This window comes from Pinus tabuliformis, chromosome 4_2 (genome assembly GCF_031772625.1).
Source record: "Pinus tabuliformis cultivar Carrire ecotype Pingquan chromosome 4_2, CPIR1, whole genome shotgun sequence".
In the NCBI taxonomy this organism is placed as follows: Eukaryota; Viridiplantae; Streptophyta; class Pinopsida; order Pinales; family Pinaceae; genus Pinus; species Pinus tabuliformis.
The window spans coordinates 697,117,725-697,129,708 of NC_142304.1; positions in this window are offsets into that span (position 1 = coordinate 697,117,725).

Below are 11,984 nucleotides of genomic sequence, written 5' to 3' on the forward strand. Positions count from 1 at the left end.
ATTAAGCCCAGATTATATTAATGTTTTTCATGTATATAGGAATAAAATATTGTTAAAGATCCCATTGGACCTATTACAAATTGAACCAGTAAGAGAACCTACTCCTAGTGTGAGCGTGGAGGGAAGTTCAAAGGAAAATTTTAATGAGGAAACGCAAGAGAAATCAACTCACGAGTCAGAATAGTTAGAGCAATAATCTCAGAATGGAGAAGGGAGTCCTAATAAAGATTATGAGAAAGATACAGAAGGAAATACTAAGGAAACGACCGAACAGGCCTTGGCCAAGAAATAGACAGAGGTTGGCTCCACTTCAGCTCAAACAAGGAAGATTCCAGTCATTGACCTAGACAAGGAATGGGAGAAATTCAATCAGAAGCTCCAAACAGGCACAAGTCTTGAGGAAACATCTAGATTTCAGACCCCCAAACAGACTCAGCATAAAGAAAATCCAGAGACAATAGAGAAAGGGGCTACAAACACTCAATATATTGAGGTTATTTCGACTTTTCCCACTTCTAAAATTGTCTTAAAAATTGAAGAGATACCTCCATTCGACATATTTTATAGCCCTACACATAAGGATGTGGTTAAAAGACAAAGAAAGAAGATGAAATTAGACACCACGGCTGTTGCAACTCTGGAGAACAAATCAATGGAATTTTTGTGGAAAGACACTCATGTTGACCCATCATAAAACCTTACGAAGTTGTCACAGTTTGCAGGCACCTATGCCACAGCGACCATTGATAAAGACACGGAAGTACAACTACTATTAAAAGAAAAAGAACAGATAATTCTTCTGCTTGAACAACAATTATAACAAGAGAAAATCAATCAGCAAGCAGAACAACAGGTAGCTCAGCTTCAAAGGGAATTTGAGCAAATGAGGTTACAACACTAGGCAAGCATATCAGAAAAGGATTCATAGCTTTGCCAAATGCAGGCCATGGTAGACAGATTTAAAGATAACCCTCAAATATATGAGTTCATCAAAGAAGCAATCAAGCTAAATTCCCTATTGATACAACAACAAGATATGTTCTGCCAGAAAATCTAACAAGTCAATCCTTATTGTGAGACAAGTGATAAATTGAAAAACCAAGTGATTGATCTGAGGTTTGAATATGAAGAAATCCATAAAAAGATTTCTGAATTTATTACCTAGCAGGAATCTAATGAGGGAAGAAAGGATGATATACCAAAAATAGAAGAATCCCACAAAGACATTCTATTTGCAAATTGGGATACATAGTTAAAGCAGGAAGAAAGGGCGATAACGACAACAACAAGTGCAGCAAACAATATAATTGAGGTCGTTAATGAAAACCTCCACAGTGCCAACCTTGTCAAAGAAAGCATACCAAGGGCTCTCCTAGATATCAAACAATTGGAACAATAGTGGAAACAAACAGCTCAGACCAAATATGTAGCAACCAAACCGCTGACCAAACTGGATTGGGATATATACTTGCAGTATTTGGTAAAACCACATAGCCAGTGGATGACTCTGCGATGCTTAACTACCTCTGCACAAAAAATGGTGTGAACTCTATCAAATTCCATATTTGTAGGATAGTTAAAATCCACAATCAGCCAGCCGCCCCATGTCAAACCAATGATCGATATTTGCAATCTCAAAGATCAAGTAGCTAACTAAGATAATTCAAGTTGAAAGAAGCTTGTCATTAGTTTAATTCTATTTTTAGTTTTATTTTTGCTTACTCTGTAGAAGGTTGTTTGAAACCTCCTTAGCCTTTTTTGTAATAATTTAATTTTTAGGCATGCATTATAGTATTTAAACACCTCTCATGCATTTAGAGAGGGATCCAGGATTTTATCAAAAACACTTTACAAGACATTACACTTCTGTATTTTTGTGAAGGTTTTGATGAAATTATTAGAACATGATCTGATTTTCTTGAATATCGAGCATGCTCTACTGAAATTGCACTTTTGTACTCTTAGAGTGTATTTGATTAGATGAAAGTGGATCAATATTGTTGATCCCATGAGCAGGACCTTTCATATATGGTACTCTTTCGTATGATCGTGTTTTATTTATGCATTAGCAATACTCTTTCTTTGATTGTCTTATGTATGAAAATATGAGTTATAGTTCTACATTATTGAACTTTTGTTTGATGTTTCAGCTCTGATTCTGTATTGAATACGTGAACAATTACTATATGTGATAATTTTTTCTCAATTGTTTTGTCTAACTATTTATCCAAAACAATTATCATTAACGATTTCATTTCTTTTGACAGATGAGTGATCTTTATTACCAATTGCTTTGAGACATCTTTGTAGATCACATATCTTAGTTTATTCTCAGGTATATTTATAGTCAGACAATGTTAGATTAAGATATATGCATGTGTTTATTATTTATATTAGATTATTCTTAGTTGAATCATTCTCTGTTATATCTTATATCACCCCAACAACATTATCAAATCAATCTTCTCTGGGAAATTGGTCCCATTATCCCCAGTCGGAGCCACTATACCAAACGAAAAAGTAGTTGCTCTTAAGGTCCAGACCGGGTGGTTATCCCCCATGTTGTCGCAATGAATTCTGAGGCTTCAACACCAGGAAATATAGATTATGGTTGTGAAGATGAAAAATCCTAGGGACATGGCCTTTGTGGTGACGCTGGAATCCTATGACATACATTGGTTAAAATGAGTTATTTTATGAAAAATGTGTTGTGCTATTTAGGGCAAGCCAAAGGAATACCTTGGTTGTAAGACTCCATAAGTCTCAAGACTCCTCCTGTGTGAGGAAGCCTTTCCAAGGAATGCATCACCCAAGGGATCAGGGAGGTAGAGAATGGGATTCTTGAAGTTGGAAGGTATGTGATTGCGAGGAACGAGAGACTTGAATGAATTGATTTTCAAAGATTCATGGACATACTCATCAAGATCATGAATGCATTTGGTGTCTCCAAGAAAACAAAGAGATAAACTTATTCCTTGTAAAAGCCTTGTGAATCGACAGACAACCATGTAGGAATGTGTTGGAATCCTAGGAGGCCTAGAGGTAACTAGACTGTGAAAATTGAATGACATTTCTCGATGTGGTAGCTACGAACATGGAAAATGATGTTGATATGAAAGAGGCATATCCCTTATTTTGCATTGAATGGTTCTACAGATAGTAGAACACTAAGGATGATGTTCTGTAAAGGGGAAGGGTATTGTGACACTCCTTTCATTATCCTAATTTTTGTAATTTAATTAAGAACATAATGTTTGGGTGCCAACATTGATGCTATGGTGTCAAACTCTATTATATGATGTAATGTTTATTTTTATTAACAAAAAATTAAAATTATAGAGTGGAAGAAAGGGGACAACCAATAAATTAAGATGCCTTGGAGAGGGGGGGAAATTGAGTTGAGAAGAAAATACATACCTTGAATTAATAATTTCCTTAATTTGATGGTTGGGAATATGAAGGGTCAAGGTATGTTTATAAAAATGAAAGAGAAAGTTCATTGAGGAGATTTTATTTTTGCTTCTTTTTTTTCTAAGAATTTCTCCATTATTCTTCTCATACACTCATTTTTTTCTCTCTCACTCAAAAAATTGAATTGGCATGAGAATTGGTGACAACTTGTGTGATAGGAAATGAATGTATTGCAATGCTTTTTCTTTGGTCTAGATGGATTTGAGGACTTGGAATGGTCTTGGTTGTGTGTGGTACATAGAGAATTGAAGGGGGGTGGGGGGGTTGAGGGACTGCAAATATCATTGAAGGACCCACATGTGTTGTGCAAACCTACATGTTGTTTTTGTGAATGTGATCCTAGTCAAGATGGAAAGGATGATCACTGAATTTTCCTCTGTGTGTGAAGGAGAATGACCTTCACTTTTGGTGTTAAATATTGTTTGAATCTGAGTGTGTGAAATACCATGAGTTAAGTTTTCCTCAAGGCATCAATATCTTGCAGGGGGGTGGCAAGTTGTGAGAAAAAATGTAGCATAATTGAGCCTATGGTGGGGTGGAATGTGCCTCACCCTCCTTTATTTTCCAGTATTTTTATGGATGCAGTTTTTTTTTGTTAATGATATTGCTGGCATGGATGGTTTAGTATCGTGCATGATTATTTTTAGTTGTTATACTATTTTTCCATAGCTTTTTATATGTATTAAATTTTGTAACATCGGTTGAGGAAGATAAGCCTCCTAAATCTTCTTTAAACATGCCATGTTGGTATTTTTGTTGTAAATTTTCTTCTGGGAGGTTCCAAAAGATAAAAATTGGACCATGGTTTGGGGAAATCCCAATTATCCTTTAGACCAATTTTTAGATCTTGGGTCACAAAATTTTGGGAAATATGATTAGAGGAAGTTGGGATTCCTAAATGCATATTTAAGCAGGCCATGTTGACATTTTTACCATCACTTTCCTATTGCGAGGTTATAGAACCTAAAAATTGGACCATAGTGAGGGTAAATCCCATTGATTATCTAGTAAAGCTTTTACATTTCAGGTAGTGATATTTTAGGAGATATGATCAAAAGTAGTCAAGCTTCTCAGATGCTCTTAAATCCATGCATAAAACATGTCATGTTGGAATTTCTGCTATAAATTTTCTTTTGGAAGGCTCCAAAAGTTGAAGCTTGGACCATAGTGAGGGAAAATCCCATTTATCATCCAGTCCAAATTTTAGATCTTGGGTCATAATATTTTATAAGATAGGGTCAGAGGAAGTTGAGCTTCCTGGATTCTCTTAAAATGATGCATCAAATAGGCCATGTTGGTATTTATGTTATAACTATTCATCTAGGAGGCTCGAGAGGATAAAACTTGGAACATAGCGGGGGGAACTCCCACTCATCATTTGGTTCAATTTTCAGAACTTGGATTACTATAATTTAGGAGATATGCCCTGGGGAAGTCACTATATTAGCTTGCATGCAAAGTGTTTGAAGAAATGCCTAAATGGTTTAATGATTCATTGCAAACAAATTGCTTGATGAAATACCCCAATGAAAATGTTGTTTTCTGGATGGGGATACTATTGTTGTATATTAGCATTGTTGTATGATAGTACTATTGTAGCTAGACTATGCATATTTTCATGTAAAGAATTTTAAGAAATGTGTGAAAGGCGTTTTATTACAATTTGCATACAAATTATTTGATAAAATACCTCAAACACAAAAATCAAAAGTTGTGTGATTGTATGGTATATTTCAGTTAGTATGTTACAAGTCGAATCAAACAAATGTTTCTTAGTCGATTTCATACAAAATGTTTGACAAAATGTATAAAATAAAAATACCACTTAATTGGTTGTATACAAAGTATTTGAAGAAAGGTTTACATGTGAAGTATTTGACAAAATGTATGACAGATGAAAATCATTTTTTTGCAAGTGTGGTTAGGATAAATTTAGTAGGGGTATGCGAAAAAATTGAATTAGAACCTATTGTCAAGTCAGTAAAAAGAGAGAAATATTTGGGTACCTCATAACCTCTATAAATCATTAAGGGAACCGAGTATGTGATAGGGGTGAATCAGTATAAAGCACTTTTTAGCAACAACAATCAAGATGCACAAATTATGAACATATGATATACATGGGAACTCATCCGAGAGAAAACAAAAAAACTTATTTTGATTAGATGTATTTGCAAGCACCAACTTAAACTACATATGCCTTTGTCTTTGTCTTTGTATGCACCAACCTACTGGAGACACCAATCCCCACTAGTTTGCAAGCACAACCTACATGAGACACCAATCTCCCTGATATTTATAGACACCAAACTGAAGGAGACACTAATTCCTTGATTTGTAAGAACCAACCTACTTTTCCACTTATATCACTTTTTCATACACTTTTAGACTCAAATTCTCTAACACTTCATTTAAATTTCACTTAGGAAACAATCTTTAATTCCAAATCTACTTTCTCTGCAAAAAAATATGTTTATCTGCAAGTGAATTCCTCTAGCCCATAGCTGATCTCTTATGCAACATAGAGAATTTATGTCTGTGCCTTCACATTCTCTTTTCATTTAGATTTACTAGCCGCTCTCTATGTTCTCTACCTTGTCTTTTATAGGCACAGATCTGAGTGGATCTCCACGTCTCATGCCCAATCGTTCACTAGTAGCCTCATGTTTCATGTTCAACACTTATTGATCTCTACACTCAAAGAAAGATTTATGTTATGCACACAATCATTGTTGCACTCTACAAAAAACAACTACCTTATTCTGCAAATTTTGCGGTTTGTGCAATACAACCATTGCGTTGGACAACCTACAATCTACAACCAATTTTCACCTTCTACTTGTTCACATTTATGGTTGTACTCTACTCCCATATAAACACCATCTTTTGTGAATTTCATGTGTTGAGCTCACATTCACTAAGCTCTATAGATAAACCACACTCCTCTACAATTTTAACATTCTATAAATTCACATCCAACTCATTTCACATTTAGGCTCACAAAAATTCTTCAATTGTGTTTGTATTTATAAATGGCACAAGAGTGCTTAAGCTCTTTTTCTTTAGTGCTTTTCAATGTGGCCAGACATTGTAACCATGGGTTTAATTGTTTTTTAGTTTTAAATCCATTATTTGGGCATTTTTCTAACTGCTACAACCTATAACATGTGGATCCCGGATGCCCTAATATCCCTTTTAACTATCCTTTAGCACCGAGTGATTAACATCTTGCTCCTCCTCAGTTAGGGCTAGGATCGCAAGCTTAAAATCCTTTTCTAACATATCTGAGGTCTATACATAATGTCTAGCACTTAATTTTTTCACCCATAGATGGTCAAATAGACCAAATAACCTTTAAATCCTTTTGCATAAAATCATGTCACATATGGAACTTTTATTGATCCCTTTGTTTTCGCTTGAATCTAGAGTTGATTTCATCATTAGCAGCTAACTTGTTGCACGCCTAGAGGCCCAGATTCCTGGATGCCTCCTCTTTCTCGGAACCATGAACACACAAAACCTTGACCAATTGTTGCCTTAGTCCCAATTTGGATCTAGGCATAAAGCTCAGGTGCATGTTGCTTGTGTAACAACCTTTTTAGCTACCCCCCTTCTAATTATCCTTGTGAATTTTTAATTCATGTAAATATTGTGGAAATGTACACACAATGAATGGTTGTGAGGAGTGGACAGGGAATTATAGTTTTGTTGAGAGGAGTTGCTTGGGAATTAGTTAAGTCAAGGTTGTTCATTTAATGGCCACCAACTTTTTGATTGGGTTTTAATGGACTACACGGAAGGCAAGGAGGTGGAGTATGGGCTTCCTGAATGAAGGACAAGCCCATACCCCCTTTATATTTCCTAGTGGGTTGCGCTGTGTGGTCAACACTCAAGGGCCTTGAGGGGGTCAGTGGGGGCAAAGGAGGAGCTGAGAAAAAAGGACATATTATTCATTCCAGGGCAAGAGAGGGAACTACATGTAGGTACCAAGTGTGGTGGATATTGGAAAAGTTCATAGATACAGGGATTTTGTTGTGGGTGGTGTATATTGGGTTAGGCATACAAGGATTTTCAAGTGAACTTACATAATAGAAGGAGAATGTTTGAACAAGAATTGGCGCTAGAGTGGGAGCAAGTTGGAGAGTGTGGGAAAAGAGGAAGCATAGTTGGTGACACTGTGCCTTCTGAAATACTACGAGGTGGAGTAGGTGAACACAGTGTACTATAGATCCTTTGATCTGATAATCACCCTATGAGTGACCTCAGTTGAAGATTTATTAAACGAAAAGGTATTACAGACCCATGTGCTGGTGTGTGTTCTGTGTTACTGAAACAACGGATCGATCAAATTGCCAATACACAGAAAATAAGTGGAAAGACAGCAGAGAAATACAGTAAGCAACACAAAGACACAAAACAATTTTTAATAAGGAGTTCACCTTATTCTTTAGGGCTACGTCTCTGATCCAGCTTCAGTGGTGGCCTTGTTTTATTGTGTCTTACAATAGAGAAATTGCAATACAAGGACTCAACATGAGTTCTCCCAAAGCAAATTTTGCTTGGCAGGGTGGTTCTTGGATTCCCCAAGCCACTCAGAGTTGACAGACTCTTTTTCTTCCTACTAGCTCTGTGACCCTTAGTCTACAGTGGAAAGAGCCAAATGTGATGCTCAGTCCTGACAGATTCCTCTATGGGAAGGCTTGAATCTTCAAGCTCTCTGGTGCTCGATGCTGCCTGTGGTCAGCTCGGCCCTCTGTCTCCTCTGCTTGGCTTTACTGCTCTCTGTGTTCACTGTCTCTCTTAGTTGCTTGGACTCCTCTCAATTCGGGTTTCCAATTAATTTTTCTCCCTTTTTTTCTTATGTTCGACTGTCTCTGTTCATGGGTTTAGTCATTTGATCCCTATGCCTGTTCGGTTCCTCTCCCGCCTGCGGTGATTCGCCTTCTGCAGCTGCGCTTGGAATTACTTGTTCGGTGTCAGCACGAACGCTTAGGCAGTGGCCACGTGTCTCCATCTAACTGGTGCCAGCACGCTCCGTCGGTTCGTTTCTTCCGCTACGTCGTGTATGCATTCTTTCTCCGCCGTGGCGGTCAAACGAACTCCAAATCTCTTTAGAACTCATCTTGATCCCTGTCGATTCCGCTTCCTCCATCGGGAGCAATCTCAGCTGTTCGATCTAGGCTCCTCCAGATCCAACGTCATACGCATGTCGAGCATGATTGACTTGCTCGACCGATAGTGCACAATGAACGGTGGTTTTTCTCTCACCTCCGCTACCACGTGTCAGTCGTTGAGTGGGATCGCTCCGCTCTCCTCCAAAACCTCTTACCATTCAAGGGCGCCCCGATCAATACCGCAGGTTTTCCATAGCGCGAGTCCCGCTTTTGTCCTTTAGCGTTTTTTGTTTCTCCGCCCGCGGTTCTCCGGCTCCCAACACGACCGAGTGCTTAAGGCTCTTCCATTTTGGCCCTATTTTCCCAGCGATGCGCGATTAGCACTAAAGCGCGCGCAATAAAATCGCCTCCTTTTCCTAATCTGGGACTCCCAGGGGCTACTTTGACCTCCTGCGCAGTCTCCATGGGCCTTGGTCAGCGCGCTTTGACCGAGGTCCTCGTCGTTCTACGTTAGCGGCCATTGCCACTCGTTCAAGGCATTTTTTATCGTTGTTTGGAATTTTCAAGGATTTGTTCAACTCGATACAGTCAAGGTTCTTGACAGTATTTTATGGATCTGATTCGGATCACGGCCTCCCTACTGAAAAAGCTTTTGGACCACCAAAATTTGGCTTTCTTCAAGCATCGGCTAAGTGAGGAAATTGTTGTCTCACCTGCCCAATCTCAATCCACTTCACATTGCTCAGCTTCGAACCTTTAAGCCCAATCCTGAGGTATTCCACTTGTCCATTGTGCGTCGTCCTTACCTTCCTATCCAGCATTGTATCTTCCCGTTACTCATTAATATATTTAGGTAGTAGGTCATCAACAGAAGGTAATTGACTCTGCTCTTCAAGGTCCTCAATCATTGAAGTTTCAAACAACCTCAAGCAATCTTCATTCACGACTGAGTAGATGTGCATGTAAGCTGGCAGATCAAGGTGAAAAGCATTTTCACCAATCTTCTCTAGTATCCTGAAGGGTCCATACCTGATAGGTTTTAGCTTTATACCTTCACCTTGCATCCTGTCCTTGCTGATATACAGCCAGACTTGGTCTCCAACTTGAAAACTATGCTCCATCTGATGCTTATCATGCCTAGCCTTGTACTTGGCCTAGCTCTTTTCTAGTTGTTCCTGTACTGCCTAGTGGATCTCCTGGATCTGTTCAATGAACCTAGTTGCCCTGTCCACATCACTGTGTCAACCATGGTATCTTTACCAAAGTCAAAATCCAAGGGAGACCTTAGTATGAAACCAAAGCAGGTCTCAAAAGGAGATCTCTGGGTAGAAGAGTGTTTGGCTCTATTGTAAGCATGCTACACATAACACAAGCGTTCATCCCAAAGCTTAGGGTGTTTGCTGCAATATCCTCTTAATAACTGGATCACCATCCTGTTAACTACTTCTGTCTGGCCGTCTATTTGTGGATGAAAAGCTGTGCTTTTCTTTAACTTGGTGTCCATTAGTTCCCACAGACTTGACCAAAACTTCCCCACAAATCGGGTGTCTCGATCATATACAATAGAAGTGGGTAATCCAAAATGAACCCATACATGTTCAAAGAATAATTTTGCAGTATGTTCAGCTGTAATCTATTTACTACAGGGTATCAAAATACACATTTTGTTGAACCTATCCACAACAACATATAGATAATCATGACCTTTCCTAGATTTGGACAGTCCTCCAACAAAATCCATGGAAATGTTTTCCCAAGGGTGAGAAGGAATTGGCAATGGAGTGTACAAGCCTAGTTTTCTATTGTTGGGCTTGCTTTTAGCACACATAGCACATCCCTTCACATATCTAGAAATTGTTTCATTCATTTTCGGCCAATAGCAGAACCTTTGCAGCTGTGCAACTGTTTTACTTACCCCAAAGTGACCTGATATCAGAGAAGTGTGTGCTTCCCTAATTATTTTTACTCTCTCAGTTTGTGGAATGCAGAGTTTCCCACAATGATATAAGAGTCGGTCCTTCACATGATAGTCCAATTCTTCTACTCTTTTGCCTTGACTCAAAGTTGCATATACATATTTAAAGTCCATATCCTGAGCATACTGTTCTATGTAGCTTTCATGCAGCATAGAATTATGCTTAAGTATGGTAGATGCATTTATAATGGGTCTCGATAACATATCTGCAATCTTGTTATGTATGCCCTTTTTATATCTGATGACAAAATGAAACTATTGTAGAAAACCCATCCATCTATAATGTCTTGACTATTGCAACTTAGATTGGGAGTGTAGATATTGAAGTGGCTGATGATCGGTATGTATTATTGTTTCTTTGCCCATTAAGTAATGTTTCCACTTTTTCACCCCCGGATGCGGGTGCCTTTGATGCGTGAGAGGCAGGTGGCTCGTCACATGGGCAGCTGTCAGCCCGGACGAGCCACGACATACCAGGACGCTGGTGCATTAACTTTGACGGAAGGTGAAGCCATCGGGATGTTAAGTCTGGTTCAAGCGCCATTCAATGCGGAAGGTGAAGTCATTGGGATGTTAAGTCTGGTTCAGGCGCCATTCAATGCGCAGCAACAAACGAGGAGAATGGAGCTCAATAAGTTCGAAACCTATGTCGCTTTCCCGCATTCCTTCAAGCGGTCCGAGCAGACACTGGCAGAGACAGAACATTCTCTGGCTCAGTGTAAGATTTCTCAGAGGGATTCTGTTACGGGGGATAATCGACGGATGCCAAAAGAAAGGCTCAGGATGAGTAGTCGCCGCGGCAGTTCCAGGGGTCGTTCTGCCACTCAGAGGCCTGCCATTTCGCCCTCCTCCTCAGGATCGAGCTTTCAAACTTTTTCAATTTGATATTTGAGTGTGAGAGGAGAGGGAAATTCGTTTCTTTTTTTTCCATTCCAGATGATGAAAAATCATCATATGTCACAGGTATAGTTGGTATCGACCCGACTTTATGCTTATAGTTAGGGATTATACCCCCCCCCTTTTTTTGAAAAGGAACAAAGAGATCACAGTTTACAGTTCATTATAAAAATAAATTAAAAAGAGGATCTTCCGCTATGAGATCAACCTTCCGCTACGACATCAACAATGCCATAAGCTTGGGCTTCTGTTGCTGACATAAGGAAATAACTTCCGAGCAGAACAGAATCCCAAGCAGACTAGCAGGACGTAGCAATGAAAGAGGCAGGGGAGAAATTATGGACTGTGGACATATGGAGCACCCGGCTGTTCGCTATCGGATCCGCTGCACGCTGGAGAACAACACGCTCATCGTCTCAGTCACCGTGGAGCATTGCAGCAATCTCAGGGGGCAACTGGAAGACCTGACGGTGCCAAGGGTTGACATGCAAGTTCCCAGAGTTGATATGAGGCGACCAACTCAAGCT